At 34.1% G+C, this 16,436-nt stretch overlaps 1 protein-coding gene across 2 annotated transcripts in view; it reads left to right on the forward strand.

Annotated features, from left to right (window-relative positions):
* The window catches only part of LOC134527289 (uncharacterized), a 488,639-nt gene that overhangs the window by 293,459 nt on the left and 178,744 nt on the right, over positions 1-16,436 (forward strand). The window lies entirely within an intron of this gene.

Below are 16,436 nucleotides of genomic sequence, written 5' to 3' on the forward strand. Positions count from 1 at the left end.
TTCCCAACGGTGTGTGGAAACCTTAGAGCAGGCAGAGGAGACCTCGGGGTTGCCTGAATCTCCTCACCGACTGCAAGGCTAAAGGGGAAACCTCGCCGTGCAGTTAACAGCCCGTTTTTAGGCCCGGGTACCTGCTCTCCAGCGCCACTGCCAGAGAGGCCAATTCCACTCCCGCCAGCCAAGCTTGACAGCAAGGCGGTGGATTGTAATTCACCAATCATTACCCAAGAATAAACAGCCAATGAATGACCAGTTACACATTCATAAAAAAAATGCCATGCAATGGTTTTAGATTTTTATTGCTGTCTCTCTAATATAGTATCCGGAATAATCAACTTTTTAATGTCTTGTTAAATTTTTATTTTCTGGAGCACAAATTACACATAATATATTATTTTTTTATGTAAGACTAAAACCTTAACAAAGGTTTCTAGCTGATCAAACCCACAAACCTGCCAAACGAGCGAGATTTGTCTATGATCACTGGCACTGACTGACTCCAATATAATATAAATATTTGATTTAAAAACTTAATATATTTACATGTATCATGCTGCATTATGTTGCATTCTTACCAAATAAAATATATTTGAAAATAAAAATTTTACCATTCATAGTTAAATTATATTTGACAGGTTTTCAACATATCCCAGGTTACCTGTCAAAATTTATTCAATGTTGAAATTTGAAACCCATATTTCGTAAAATATTATTCACCAAACTTGTTACCACTCATGACCTCCAGCTAGCTCAAAATTAGGTGATGAGTGAGCATACAGGTTGGTAGCAGGTCACGAAGTAATTCGTTGGCAGTGTTTGATGGATTACCTGTTGTTATTTATTCACGTAAAAACAAAATATCACCAACTTCCGCACAACAGAACAAATACAAAAAAAAATTTAATGTACATTCAGAAAAGAGAAAACACGTAGACTCTTCTTACGAATTGCATCCTGTGGTTGTGATAACTCACGGTACATTGCCCGGATAGATTCCGGGCAGCGACGGCTAAACAAAAGGCTTTTGTCGCCTCGCCGTGGGCTTTGCCAACTACTACGGTCAAAAAAAAGTTCAAATTATTGAAAAGTCCAAAAAAAGGTTATTTATTATGCGTTGCCCGTACCGTAGCTGTAAAGTTATACTTAAAAAACAGAACATTATGTTAGTCGAGCCATCGCCCGACCACGACCTCTTGTCACGGGTGCTCAAACAATAACTGCTCGGCACGGTGCTCGGACAATGACTAACTATACAACCTTCCTTTCCTTTGTGCGGGCAGTGTCCTGGGCTCGCTGACTTAATTCTCAGTCAATCACGGCGCATGGCAACAGAAACTTCCATGAAATTCTTACTTCTGTTCCCACGACCCAGCAATTTCTGTCTTTCTCTAACAATCCCTTGACCGTGACTCAAAGCCTAACATGTGAAACAAAACCGCGGTCGTGGATATAACCCAAAGAGAATTACGTCAGCAGGCCTTCCAACACAAAGAAACCAGCAAAAAAAAATACTTGAAAAATAAACTTATGCATTTTAAAAACAAAAACATTAAACCAGGTGAATTACGTTCACAATACATGACATGGTCAGTTCAAAATTACTTCTAAAAGGAAAAACTTTACATCACTTGATAACATAACCTGAAATATGACAAAAATTTATAACAAATTATTATTACTGGATTGTCATGGGGAAGGCTGTAATCTGGGCTGTTACATACTGTGGTGAGGTGTGGTGTGGTGGGGATCTTAAGACATAAGTTTAAAAAAAAAATCTCCTTGGACATCTATGTCAGACACTTCATTAGTTCTTGTTCTGCAGTGAGCTGTGAAATTATCATAATATATTTTGCTCTCTCTCACTTTCTCTCTCGCAGCAGCAAGCAAGCCAAAATAAAGCATGAAGAATGAATGCATTAATGGTGCAAGGATGATAGTTATTCATGTTTTCAACTTTATTGCTCTTTGGGGTTTAGAAGAAGTTAAGGAGAGATGGTTCTGATACGTATACCATTTATTTTAATTCCTTGTAAGTCAACAGCTGATTTGCCCACGACCTATCAAAACTCCCACATGACAATCATAAGTCATTACTGTAGTAGTCATTCACTGACATGTAAATGAGTGATGCGCAAATAATATTTCCAAAATATTGAATTGCATTTGAAATTAAAGAGCTTTTACAAATTGATATAATTAATACATTTAATTTAAGAAACATCTCATGAAAAGTTGACAGGTGCAAGTTATACTCTTGCATCTAAGTTTAAGTAAAATGCTATAGTTATTTTTCTAATTGTTATTTGGCCTAAAGTAATTAAGCCATAAAATTATATAATGTGCAACGAAAGACATTTTTTAAAGGTACAAGCAATAGACGGTCAATTTTAAGCAGACCTGCCTGTAATAACCCTTCTTTGAGCTAGAAAAAGTTAAGCCTATTTTGGCAGTCATGTTTATTAAAGGGGGAAAAAAACATATTTTGGTACTTCAACATGTTTAGGCCTCATAACAGCCAGTCTCGTGCTCCAAAATTCAGCAATGTGTAAGGTTTTTTTTTACTAGGAAGTCCTGTTTACAAGAATGCTTGTAGTTGACACTTATAAATTGCAGGAGTAAAAACGAGACAAATACTGGCCATTGATTTATATATAGTACATCTTTATATAATTAAGGGAAAAAAAAATTATTGCCATGGTGTGCTGTGATAAAATGTGTAATAATTACAAGATTGTATACTGTCGGTAGGGAAGGTCAAGGCGATGACTTGTCACACTTGTCACATACTAACGAATTTGCAAAATTCATAATTGTCTGTAAGAGGAGGGATCACACCTTACTGCATTTATTCTTGCAATGGATGGTAAAACTTTTTTCAAAAAAATTCATTTAAATTTAATTTAAATAGTGAAAAAATGTCAGACATTTTTAATAGAGTAATGGATAGTATTTTAGCTATCAGATTCCACTGAAGCCACGGACTATTAGTACATAACAAATATATTTTCAACACTTAATAACATGTGTTATAATCTATGTGTACCTTACAAATTTCCTAACCCTCTATCTGTAGATTCTATTCTAGCAAGCATGCTGTACACACATCCTTGTTGTTTTGGATTTTTAAACAGAAACTGATCAATGTCTGAATTGAAATATCAATTTTCATAAATAATGTTAATATCAATATGCCAGAGAGAAGAAAATGATTAGATTTATAATTGATTTCACAAACTTGCATCTTCAACAGCAACAAAACAACTCATATTTATTAACATTTGGGCATTATTATTTTACTATTATATTTTTAATGATAATAGAGTATGTGAAGAAAACCAAGATTGTTAATTTATATAAGGTATAGTTATTAATCCTTTAAGAATGCAAATTATAAATAATAAACACAGTTTGGTTTTTCCCTGGATCTTCTTGTATGTGGCAGCTTTATATTTACACACCATTATAATTGCTATATCCTCATAATATATTTTGTGGGATTACCTATTTTACATTTTAAAAAAAACTGCTTTTGAATATTAGGTTATTCCTTTTCCAAAATTAGTTTGGTTTTTAGTCAGATCTTTGGAAATTTTGTTCACATCATGGTGAAATAAGTTTTATTAAAATGGGCAATATTTTGTGAGTCCTGTTCAGGCAATGTACACAAATGTTAAAGTTCAAGAATAATCTTATTTTTGATTGAGTATGTAATGTATTTCATGATATATTTTTTCAAAGCTTTAACGGCTTAAAATACTCTTAAAATCTATATTATGACCCGTTAAATGATTTTATCATCATTCTCTTTATCTGTACTCTATTTTAACTGTGTGTTTTTACAAGCAAAACAGAAAAATTATAACTTCAGAGATAATCATCAAAAATTTCCCAGTCTATCTACAATGAATTCAGCAAGATTTTTTTTTAATTGAAAAAATTATTTATTGCTTAAAAATGTATCATATGAACTCTAATGCTAATTGTTGTTGCACATACATTACGTGAGAGTGAAAGATAATATGTGCTGTGTTTTTGTAAATTACGTAAGTTGCAATAGTTTTGAAAATAAAATTAATAAAACATGTCAAACAGTTCAAGATAACACATGATTAAACCATTTTATAAAGTGAAATTGTTCTGGTTAACATCACCAGATGGGAAACTTCTTCCTACCAAGAATATTTCAAACACAATTACCGAAGGAAAAAAAATGAAAACATAAGAATATTTTTTATGACATTTAGTAGCGTTATTGTGCACTTTTGTCCCTGGCTATAACGTCCAATACCTAACAAAAAGATCTAAATTAGGAAGCTTACAAGAAAACAAAATTTGTATCCTGAAAATCATAATTGTGAGGAATTTACTTTAAAATTTTGGTTGATATTTCATTGTGTTTATTATTCAAATTTTCTGCTTTCAAATTACAGGTAACAATATTCAGTCACAAAATCTGTAGATGTTAAACTTGAGCTGTTATCAACAGAATCGTAAGAATAAAATCTAAAATGGTAACTATTTTCACATAATATTTCATTGCATTTCTACATAACAAGTTTTGGTTGTTTCAGGGTCATTCCATGTCAAATCAACACACCCATTTTACCTCACCATCTCAGGTTTTGATGAAATTTTGCACAGATGTTACCTCCATACAGACTAACAAAAATATAAAATTTTAGAATGATATATCCATCCGTTTTGAAAATATTGCTTTGTAAATTTTCAAAAAAACACTCAAAATCGCACGACAGGCATATTTTAAAATTACCATAAATCTTCTCCAAATTAAGTTAGAAAGGTGAGACAGGTGTCATTTTGCAGCATTTGGTATGGCCTTTCATGTAATATGTAACACAACAATGTCTAGAAAAAAAATAATTTTCAAAATAATTTTTAAAATTTAAATTTAAAATTTTGGAAAAAGTGCATTTTAAATTTTTTTTTTTTTTCAAAAAACTCTATAAAATTTTTTGAATAAATATTAAATTGTCTACAAAGTTTCAAAATGGAGACTCAATGGATTCATAGTAAAATTAATTGAAAACAAAGGCCCTTTTAGTCAAACCTCAGGTTAAATGTTGGCAGCAAAGGAAAACATAACAGAATACAGTAAAATCTTGTTGTAAAATACACAAAAAAAATCAGATAATTATATTCTGTACACTGAAAGTATCTTAAACTGAACAATTTTTTAAATTAAATTATACAGGGAATTTAATTTGAAATGAGAAATACAGTAAGTCCTCGGTTTACGTCGGGGTTACGCTCCTGAAAACCGCGCCGTAAATAGAAACAACGCAAAATGAGCCATGTTTCATGCCACCGGCCGGCCACGGCCCAAGGTCGGCCGGAAGGGGTAGGAGAAAATGCTGTGTCGTTGCGGGAAGTAGATAACACTTCTACGTGCGAGATACGTGGGTGGCCGAGCGGGCGGGCTGGTAGTATTGCATCACCGCGCGGAGAGCAGCGAAGAGCAGGAAGCGTCCCTCATGATGTATGATAAGATAAGGCGGTGAACGTGTAGCTTACGCTACATAGAATAAATTAACTACCGAAGGAAACAAAGAATTATAAACGAAGTATATACGGTGTTTTGGTTAAAATAAAGATTTACGGTCATTGTAAACGACGTTATTGTGAATCGGCGACAACTTAAATTGAAACATGAGTACTCAAACATTAGTGACGTTAATCCGAAACGACGTAAATCGGTACGACGTAAATAGAGGACTTACTGTACTTTATGCTGAAGTACAATATATGCAAGATTACCGTGCACAATAATTTAAAATTAGAAATAAATGTTTGATTGCAATTTTCAATTACAGTACTTGAAAAATTCCTCATTGGTTTTTAAAGTGTCATTTTCAGATAGCACATAAATTCTTCCAGTTGGTGTCACAGGATTTACTGTACATAACACATCTGTGAGAGGAATCCATAATACATCTGGTTTCCCTGGATAAGAAAAGGATGGTGATGGTCCAGCAGGGTGGAGAAATGTTACTTTCACTTCATCAATTTCTTCGTTTTTCTCCATAACATAAGCTAGCCACCCGTTCTTGTCATATACAACTGCAGTATAGCCCTTTATGTCTCCTATTTGCGGTTTGTCTAGTGATCTTTTAACAGTTACTTGTGATGAATGTGTAGCTCCAGAAAATATTTTCTACGGAAATTTTTGATGTGCTTGAGTCAACAGGTATAAATGCATGATATTGCTGAGTTCCTTGGATGGTAATTGCCTGATTGAAACGATCTTTTAAAAATATTTCTGACTCTATGTAATCCTCTTGTGTAGTGAAAGTGAAATTAATACCAGAAATATTTTCTACTGCCCATTCATAAAGCTGGAAAGGGGTCAAGATCTGGTTTTCGTAGGGCCGTTGCAAGCTAGCTTTAGCTGCTAATCTCTTAACCGTACCTCCAACTCCATCGCAAGGCCCTTTACCGTGAGCTGTGGCTGAAAAATGCCATTCAGCTTATATGTTGAAGTCTTGCTTGTGAAAATACAAATTGATGAAATTTTTCTTATTTTTATATTGGGCAGCAGATCCATCTGAAAAGTAAAAGAACTTATGAGGAACGTTTTTAAATTTTGTAATCAAAAAAGCAACCATATTTCTTTGAAATGTGTAAACAGCAACTGTATTGTGCTCTAGGCAGTCAGAAATTACAACGTAGTTCAAATGTTCAATCAGGATGGCCAGCCAACCGGGAAATCGGGAAATACGGAAAATATCCAGGATTTCTTAAAAAAACCAGGAATACCTGGAATCAACCAAGAATTTTTATTAGAACCGGAAATTTTTTTTATGAAATAACGATCGCAATAACATACGGCTGTTAAATGAGCACGTTCACCACCCGTTGAAACACGACAGTATGCTCGTGAGCTATAATTTGTGAAAGTTAATTTGTTCATATTGCATTTAAAAACTTTTGTAGTATGTAAGAAACCGTTAACAATTCAGACTTCCATATTTATTATGTTTCTGTATTCAAAAGCAACAGCATTTTGGCTGAAAACGTTGTTGTAGGGTGGTAGTAATTTCTCGCACGGCATGTTGGTAGCACTAGTTTTGTATGTATATACACTAGAACCTCGATAATCCGAGCTGGATAGGAGGGGGCCAACTCGGATTATCAGAACCTCGGATTATTGGAAATACGAATAAAAACACGCAAAATCAATTTCTAATACATATGTCGATGTTTTAATAAAAAGAAAATACAAACATATTGAAAGGCAGAATAGAAATATATACATAATTATTATTTTTTTAAATAATCTATTATTGTTTTTTGCTGTTTTAATGCTCCTCGCTTCTCAGCTGCTCGTGTGCTCCTCTTCTTAAAAAACATTACGTCATTTGGCGTGACGTCATCTTGCTGCTCCACGTATTCGAGTGCCTTTTCTAAGCGTAGAAACCCATCTGCATGGCTAATTTTTTTGTTGGTTTCTTCTTCCTCTTGTTCGTCTTTTTCGGTGTCCTCGTCCCGGTTGTTGACCATTTCAATAATTTTCTCATCTGTCAATTCTTCAATTTCATCACTGTCTAACCTCTTCAGCACTGGATTCCATTTCGCAGCCAGGGATTGCCACCATTAAATTCAATAGAGTCATATTATCACAGTCATCTTCAACTGTTTCTTCTTCATTTTGTGAAACTCTCAGTTTTATAAGTTTTGACCAGGATTTCTGTATAGTTTCCTTTTTGATTTCTGACCACGCATCAACTAACCAATAGATAACGTCTTTTATATTAACTGTTTTTAGCATATCTACTAATGAAATTTCTTCTTCTTGCAAAATATATGTCAGAAGCATGCGTCTGTACTTTTTCTTTATTGTCGCAATGACGCCTTGGTCCATAGGTTGAATGAGGCTAGTCAGATTTGGGGGCAGGAAAACAGTTTTAATTTCATCACTTGACAGCTCTTCTACGTTTGGATGGAATGAAGCGTTGTCAATAACCAACAGTGCTTTTCTCGGTATTTGTTGTTCTTTTAAAAAAGTTTCTACTGAAGGAACAAATTCCTCGAAGAACCAATTTTGAAAAATGGTCGTATTAATCCACGAGTTCTTTTGATTTTTGTATGCGACGGGTAGTGCGTTCATATTTACATTTTTAGAAGCTCTAGGTTTTTTTGACTTTCCTATCACCAAGGGACGAAGCTTATGTGTCCCAGAGGCATTGGAACATGGCAGAACAGTAATTCGTTCCTTGCTCTTTTTATGCCCAGGAGCGAAATTTCGTCTTTGAATGCTAGACTCTTGTCAGGTAGCATTTTAAAATTTAACCCAGTCTCGTCACAGTTATATAATTGATCATGTGTGTAGCCCCCTTCTTCGACCATGCTTTGAAATTTTTGAACGTAGTTTTCAGCACCAGCAGCATCAGCTGAAAGCTTTTCTCCTGTGATATGCAATTTCCGCACACTGTATCTTTTTTTCCATTTATCCAGCCATCCTTTACTGGCATTAAAATTGCTTTCACCTTCTTGTAATTTATTATGAAAATACTGCGCTTTTTCTTGTAATATAGGCCCAGAAAGAGGGACACTTTTTTGCCGCTGTGCTAAAAACCATGAAAACAAAGCTTCACTTGTTTTTTCGTACTCACTTTTTTCATACGAGATCTGGATGTTGTAGCCTGAGAAAGATTTTTTTGAGTTTGCCATAACTCCAATTTCTGTCCGTTGCACCTCCAGTCACCCACAGTAACAGCACTCACTCCTAAATCACGTGCAATTGTTTTAAGCGGCTCACCTTTATCAACCCGCGTCAGCGCTTCTAATTTATCACTTAATCATATTTCAGTATGTTTTCTTTTACTCATACTGGTTCGTAATAGAACTGGGACGTAACTACATAGATGTGCTCACGGCGAAGAACTTATGGGAACTAAAAATTGCCCTCTGGAGGGAACGCGGGGAAGTGACGAGGGGGCGGAGGATCTAGGCCGACGGAGAAAAGGGGTTTCCCCCAATGTTCTAAAAATAGATTCCTGCGACTTCTGACAGGGGTGGGCCGCTACCTGCTATGTACAGTCACTTACCCTATCGGGCCTTCCTCCTCAACGTAGCCCTGGCTGTCCCTACGTGTATGTGTGTTTGCAAAATTCGTATTTTTTTCTTTCTCATAACCCCCGAAACTGACTCGGATTATTGGGAACTCGGATTATCGGAGCTCGGATTATCGAGACCCTAGTGTATATATATATATATGTATATTTTTTTTTACTTTGCGCTCATGTTGTTGCGTCACAGTATCACGGATACTTTTCTCGAGTTTTTTTAAAAGTTTAGTTGTGCGGGACGTTGTTTTGAATTTTTTAATCTAACATGTAATTTGCGCAGTCTATCAAAATGTCAACGAGTTCGGTCACCACATACAATGACAAATATACGGAAGAGTTTGAATGGGTGGAGAAAAATCCAAAGTGCAGGACAAACGCCATTTGCAATTTGTGTAATGTTAAAATCAATATCGGTAGCATGGGAAGAACAGCATTAGCCAGCCACGCAAGAGGGGCAAAACACGTGCGTTTGGTGTCAAGTAATTTTCGTGATGTGAGATTATAAATTTTTTTGTTGTTGGTAGGATTTTATTTTAAGCAAGTTCATTGATTTATTTTTTAAGCCTATAGTTAAGTTGTCAATTCTTTAACGCCAATAAAACATCATATTGTGTGTGCTTTGTGTAACAAAAATGCAAATTGTATGCAAATATTGATAAAAACCACCCTTGAAAAAACCTGGAAAAAACCAGGAATTTTATTATCCCAGAAGAGTGGCCACCCTGTCAATTCTTTTTTCTCCTTTATAATATATCACAAACGGGTGAACTGTGGCATGTCCCTTAGTCCAGTGGTAAGTCTGGGCTTCATCTTGTACAACCATACTGTAGTTTTCTGAAAAGTCGAGTGTGATGGCAAATTCAGATTCTTTTAAATTTTCCTTTAAGTGATTCATGAAAGAGGTCTGTTGATTTGCAATAAAGTCGTGGCGGACTAAGAGTGACAGCTTGTCACAGAGTAAATCTATGAACTCTGCTGATGATTTCTGCAGTGTCTCTAAATTGCAACAATCAACTGAAATCCACCGCAGAAAAGTGATCTTTCATATCAGGTGCTCTTCAAATGACTTCTCAAGGATGGTCCGTATTGCTGTAGTACCAGGACAATATGTACAATGTCTAATATTGCAATCTATTGTTGGTGGATTGCATACCATTTTTGGTAGGCAATGTTTGTAGGTTTTAAATTGTCCATTTGTTAAATCACATAATCTTGCATTTTCAATCATCAATTTGACATTTTGATGGCTTGTTCTTACACACACGGCATGTGTCCCACTAAAACCCACTAAAATACATTGCTTTGGACGAAGCTCCGCAAATTTTAAAAAACCTATTTTAATATTTGGAAATTTCTCCTTGAATAAAGTGTGTCCCTCTTTCAGATTGCACAAAATAAGTCTTTTTGATATTTTTGATTTATTTTTATTAGGTTCAGTGACTGTTATGCAGTCTTTAACACCAGGCATCACTCTACTGACTTCATCATTTTCATAAAATAAATGGACAGCTTCAACTACATCTTCTGAGAGGTGTTTGCCTGGTTTGGGGTTAGGACTTTCTAACATTCCTTTTTCAGCCAAGAGTTTTTTTTTATTGTCGTACCATGTAGTTCGGCGCATCAAACTCTCGTATTATTTTTCTAACTCCCCAATTTGGTGATAAACAGGTTAATATCATTAACTTCTTGCTCCTACTAGTAGAACTCAAGAAATTGGCTTTGAGGTTTTGCAAAACTGATTCCTCTAAATCTTCACCATCATCCTCAGAGAAATTATCTGGCAACTCAAAAATTTCCTTTTGATTGTGGAGTCAATGTTTTAATTTTTCTGGTTGCATAACTTTTTGATTTGAATTTTTTCCTATTAATAGGAGATTCTCCTAGCCCTTGTAGTGAAATATTTAATGAACCAATCACCTCAGAGGATACAGAAAAACTGGGATCTTTATCAGAATCTGAACTTGATTCGTTATCTTGGTGAGTAGAAGAAGAAGAAGCAACAGCAGTTTGTAATGTTGTAATTTCTATTCTACAGCTATCACAAATTTTTGCTCCCTTTGGCAATCCAGAAAACAAACTGCACATCCAACTAGTAACATTCCTTAATTTTCTTTTTTCCCTAATGTTGTGATTGCTTTTTTTTAATGGATTAAAACACTGTAACTTCAAAAATTATTCACTGAGGGCCATTTCTTACCGTAAACTGCCCACCTTTTCATAGGGTTTCAGTCACTATCATGATGAACACATTACCTTTTTAAATATAAATATCAACATTCTCAATTCAGAATGCGTAAACTCCACTAATAATATATATCAAATTGTCACTTTTTATATAGGCGTAGCACTGATACTTGTACTAACAACTTTGATACTATATCAGAAAAATACAGACTCCTAGCATAAACTAGCTGAAACCACTACTGTACAGTACTCTGAAAGAGCTAGGGGGGAATCCCAGGGCAAAGCAAGGGTATCACAGACCTAAGGGAATCCCAATGCAATGCAAGGAGAATCCCAAAGTAAGGGGAATCCCAAAGCTAGGGAAATCCCATAGCAAATTGAGGGGAATCCCCAGTAGCTGGATGCTTGTCTGAACTAATCTTTGAAATCCTGTATCGGAGACAAACAAAGTGTAGCACTATAATTAATTACAATTGTGTTATTAGTGATTTTTAATCAATTTTATGTGTTTATACTTTCAACAAAACTTATTATAATTATAATAAAAATGGTTAAATATCATTATTGGGTAAAGTAAAGTATAAATATGGTTACAATTACCAATTAATTCTACTATGAACCCATTAACTCTCCACTTTTAAACTTTGTAGACAATTTGATATTTTTACAAAAAAATTTATAGAATTTTTTGAAAAAAATTAAAAATGCACTTTTTCCAAAATTTTAAATTTAAATTTTTAAAAGTTTTTTGAAAAAGATTTTTTGGACATTATTGTGTTACATATCACATGAAAGGCCATACCAAATGCTGCAAAATGACATCTGTCTCACCTTTCTAACTTAATTTGGAGAAGAGTTATGGTAATTTTAAAATATGCCTGTTGTGCGTTTTTGAGTGTTTTTTCGAAAATTTACAAAGCAATATTTTCAAAACAGATGGATATATAATTCTAAAATTTTATATTTTTGTTAGTCTGTATGGAGGTAACATCTGTGCAAAATTTCATCAAAATCTGAAATGGTGAGGTAAAAATTGTATTAAAAGTGTGTTGATTTGACATGTAATGACCCTTCACTTGCTGATGAAATTGGTAAATTTTCTCAAACTTTTGAAGTTTACATTATCTAGTTTAATTTTAGTTCTGTTCTTTATCTACTTTGATTTGCTTTCCTATTCATTTCATTTCATTTCAGACTGAGCCACAGCGAAGTGGAGCCAGGGTTAGCTAGTAGTAAATAAAAGAAACTGGAAAAAGTATAACATTCCATACAAAAATATCTGAAAAGGTGTAAAAAATATTTATAGTTAAATTACAAAATAATATTTCTGATGCAAAATTTAATTAGTGCCTGAACAGCTCAATATATTAAGTGAAAATTAATCTTAAAAATGTGTACTTTAAATGTGTATGTAATTTGTTTATATTTCTTTTCTCTTGCAAAATAATAAAAATAAATTTCCATAAAAAAGTTATAATAATCATGATGGTGATATTATTTGTACGATACAGTATGTTCCATAACACATTAACTGGGTAAATAATTGGCTGTCGAAAAAAAAGTTGAAGTAAACACGCGTGTTTTCAATCTCCTCTTACCGCCAAAACAAGATTTAACATGGTGCACGTGTACTTATTTACGATCATTCACTATGTCTTTTGTTAACGGGTGTTTGTCTTATTAATGGAGAAACCTTTATTGAAACATAAGCATGCAATATATGTCCATTACAAAGTCCTAGTGTCATATAACTGTGACAGAAGGAAAGAGTGGGTACTGCAATGCCCGAAGCAAATACAAGGCTTGCACACACACATAATTGATACTGTTTGCCTGGGAGCTGGCATCCATGGTTTTTGCAGTTTAGATTCCAAGCAATTTTAAATTACTGGGTGCAGTTTTCAAATGATATACATGTGATATTAACGGCCATTGCCACCATCCCAATCACTGCAACTTAATGATAACCAGTCGGTAACTCATAAACATTTAAAGTAAACATATTTATAAACGAAATGACTATGTAGGTATGAAAGTAGAAACTGGCCCAATATTACACTCACTTTTGTATTCTCATGTAGTTTTGTAAATAAAAATAAATACTACTGGAATAAAGTTCATTTATTCAGCTATACCGGTTAGGCAGTGGAATTGAAATAAATGCTTTCAGAACATAAGCGTGAATAACATATGCTGTTCTTTGTCATGTTAAATGTACATGATAGATACCGTTTCTCATAAGTGCTTCAATGCCGGCACTCTGTGCTTTCCCAGAAAGACATTGCTGCCTATTCCTAAATACTTGAATAATCACCTTTCTTGCTATGTTTTTACCAAGTACTCAATATTACAGATTGGAAGGCCAATCTTATTTCATTATCACCTAAATGATGCTCCGGATTATTTCACAGCATCGGGCCTGGGGCTTGTCGGCTAGTATTTCATCCTTACTCTTTTACAAGTAACACATTTCCTTGACAAGTCACTACCAGCAAGGTGAGGTGAGAAGTTAAAACTTGGATGGTTAGATTGAGGGGGTGAAATGTAGGGGTGGAGGGAGGCTGCACACTGTGATTGGCGAGCATTGGAGGGATTGGGCAGAAGTGCAGTCTCTGTTGAAGTAGCGTAAGAGTGAACTGCTTCCTGGCCGTGTCTCCTTGTCACTGATCCATCCACATCACGATGCACATCTGCCATCTCACTTCCCAGCCGCTCCCTGATTGCTATAGCGGCCAAGATAAGCGTAACAAACTTATTTTTCAGGCCTTACTTTTCTACAGCTCTTTGCCTCTTCACCCATATTTTTCATAGTACTCCATAAATGAGTTGTTTCTTTGAGAGTCTCATTATTTCTAAATGTTGTAAAATTGATAGTCTGAAGTATTGCATTAATTAATTAATTAATTTTTATTTTTGCATAGAAGACATTTCAATCTGGTTGAAAGGAAATCTAATAGAATTATCAGTTTTATGTTTTAACCACCATGCCAAGACTAAAATTAATTTAATTGGGATATTACAATTTTGTTTTGAAACTGTTTCTGAAGTGTTGCCAGTACTCAACAAAAAAAAAAAAAACCTCTTTTTTAGAACAAGTTAACCACATAAGGAGAGTATGTTTTTCACCCAATAGAGAACCCGTGTATTTTAATAGTTTATTTTACAGCCCGAAATGGATCAATGATACATAGAAAAACATGCATTCTTCATTATAACATTTGAAGCAGTATATAGTTTGTGTTAATGTTGCAAGACATTTCTTTAAACATTTTTTTTTTTTTGGTTGTAACAAGAAACCATTATTTAAAAAAATCTAACCCAAAAATAAATATGTACAGCATACGCTTTACTGTCATATGTAGTTCACTATTGTATATTGATATAGACACAGCAGTCCTGTGTATAACAATTTTACAGTTGTTGCACTCTTAAGTTAAATAGTGACAGTATGAAAATAAGTGATACAACAAGAAATTGTGTGGCAAAAAATTATTTCAAGTTCACTACTTTACAATTTCTGACTTTGAAATATTTCTAATTTTGGGATTGTTTTCGTTGCTGTACTTTTGGTAATCATGGTCATTTCAAAGGGAAAATGAAAGCTTTATGTAGAAATATAGTATTTTCACTGGATCTCTTTTTTTTTTTTCTAAACTAATATTTCTTTTTTATGCATTTGGTTTGTATTATATGTTTTAATCAATTTTTTTTAAATTAATTGAAGCAAAGAAAATAGATGCAGTGAAAAAGAGAGTTTTCTACGGTGCATAGGCAGCCTCTAGTCCGTAGTGAGATGTCTGGCATTCACACTGACAATGTGCAGCACGTAGACTGCAGCTAGTTTGTTTGTGTGAGACTGAATTAGTGGTTAGGCCTTGAATTAGTGGTTAGGCCTTAATTATTTAGCCATTGGATTTCTCTTATGGACTGACATGTCTTGTAAATATTTGTGCAAGTGATGTCTAGATTAACTCTTTTGAACCCACAGGAAAGGTGAGGTTGTAAAAAATTTTACAAAAATACTTGAGGCTGCAGACAAGCAACGCAACAGGATTTATTTTTTTTTTCGGCATCTCATCAAAAGCACATCTGCGGTTATGGCAATACCTTGAAAATTGATGTAAAGGTTACTCTGTAGTACTGAGTGTATTACTTGTACTGCTGCCTTTACTGTTGTTTTAATAAATGGACACAAACTAAACACTGCTGTGTATATTATGATAATGCGCACTGTGACAAACTTTCAACATGAATACTGTAATTGCTTACAATAAATAAAATGAACTAACTTCAGGCAGCTTAAAGCTGACTGTTTGCTGACTACTAGGAAGAGTTAACAGAATACATACCATTTGACATAACAAATATAATTTGTGCTGAATAATTTAAAGTATAGCTGTGAGTACAGAAACTTTCAAACTGTTTATGTTCAGGAAATTTTGTATTTTTATGTAATAGTTTTGGCTATTTTAACTTTTTTAGTTAGTTTTTCAAATAAAATTAAACTATGTTTTTCGATTTAAGTAAAACAATATAAAAGTCATTACAATTTTATCATTGCTTTGAAACACTTAAGCACATAAGAGATACAGGCAATTTTACTCACATGAATTTTCTTTATAGTTAAAATTTCTTAAAACCACGAAATAGAATCATTTTCAACATCCTCCAGTGACTTGAGGCATGCCACCGAAGCTGTACGTAGGAACATCTTCCTTAAATTCATTGCTTAACCAATGCTTGTAATTGAACACTCTGGTTGTGTTTTTATAGCATTGATGATCGTCAGTATCAAAAACTGTAGTCTTTATCCCCGTTTTTTGTTTGTTTCATCAATAATTTACCAATCTATTAAATGGCAAGAAAAATAAAATGTTTTATTCGTATGGCATTTTCAAGAAACTTACGTAATGGTTTTTAAAATATCTATTTTTAACTTTTGGAATTGTTTTGAGGTGTAGTGCTTGAAAGAATATTATTTTGTCACTGATAATGTTTGTAACAGTATAAGTATTTAACAGACATAAATCTTTGATGGCCTAGTAAAACTAGCTCATTGCTTGCCATGCATGGGTGTGATATTAGCGAAGCACATGCTCTGGCCACGGCCAGCTGCCATTGGGTGAGATGACGTTGCAGCTGCAGTTTTCACTGTTGCTTTCTTCT

The sequence above is a fragment of the Bacillus rossius genome, chromosome 1 (assembly GCF_032445375.1).
Source record: "Bacillus rossius redtenbacheri isolate Brsri chromosome 1, Brsri_v3, whole genome shotgun sequence".
In the NCBI taxonomy this organism is placed as follows: Eukaryota; Metazoa; Arthropoda; class Insecta; order Phasmatodea; family Bacillidae; genus Bacillus; species Bacillus rossius.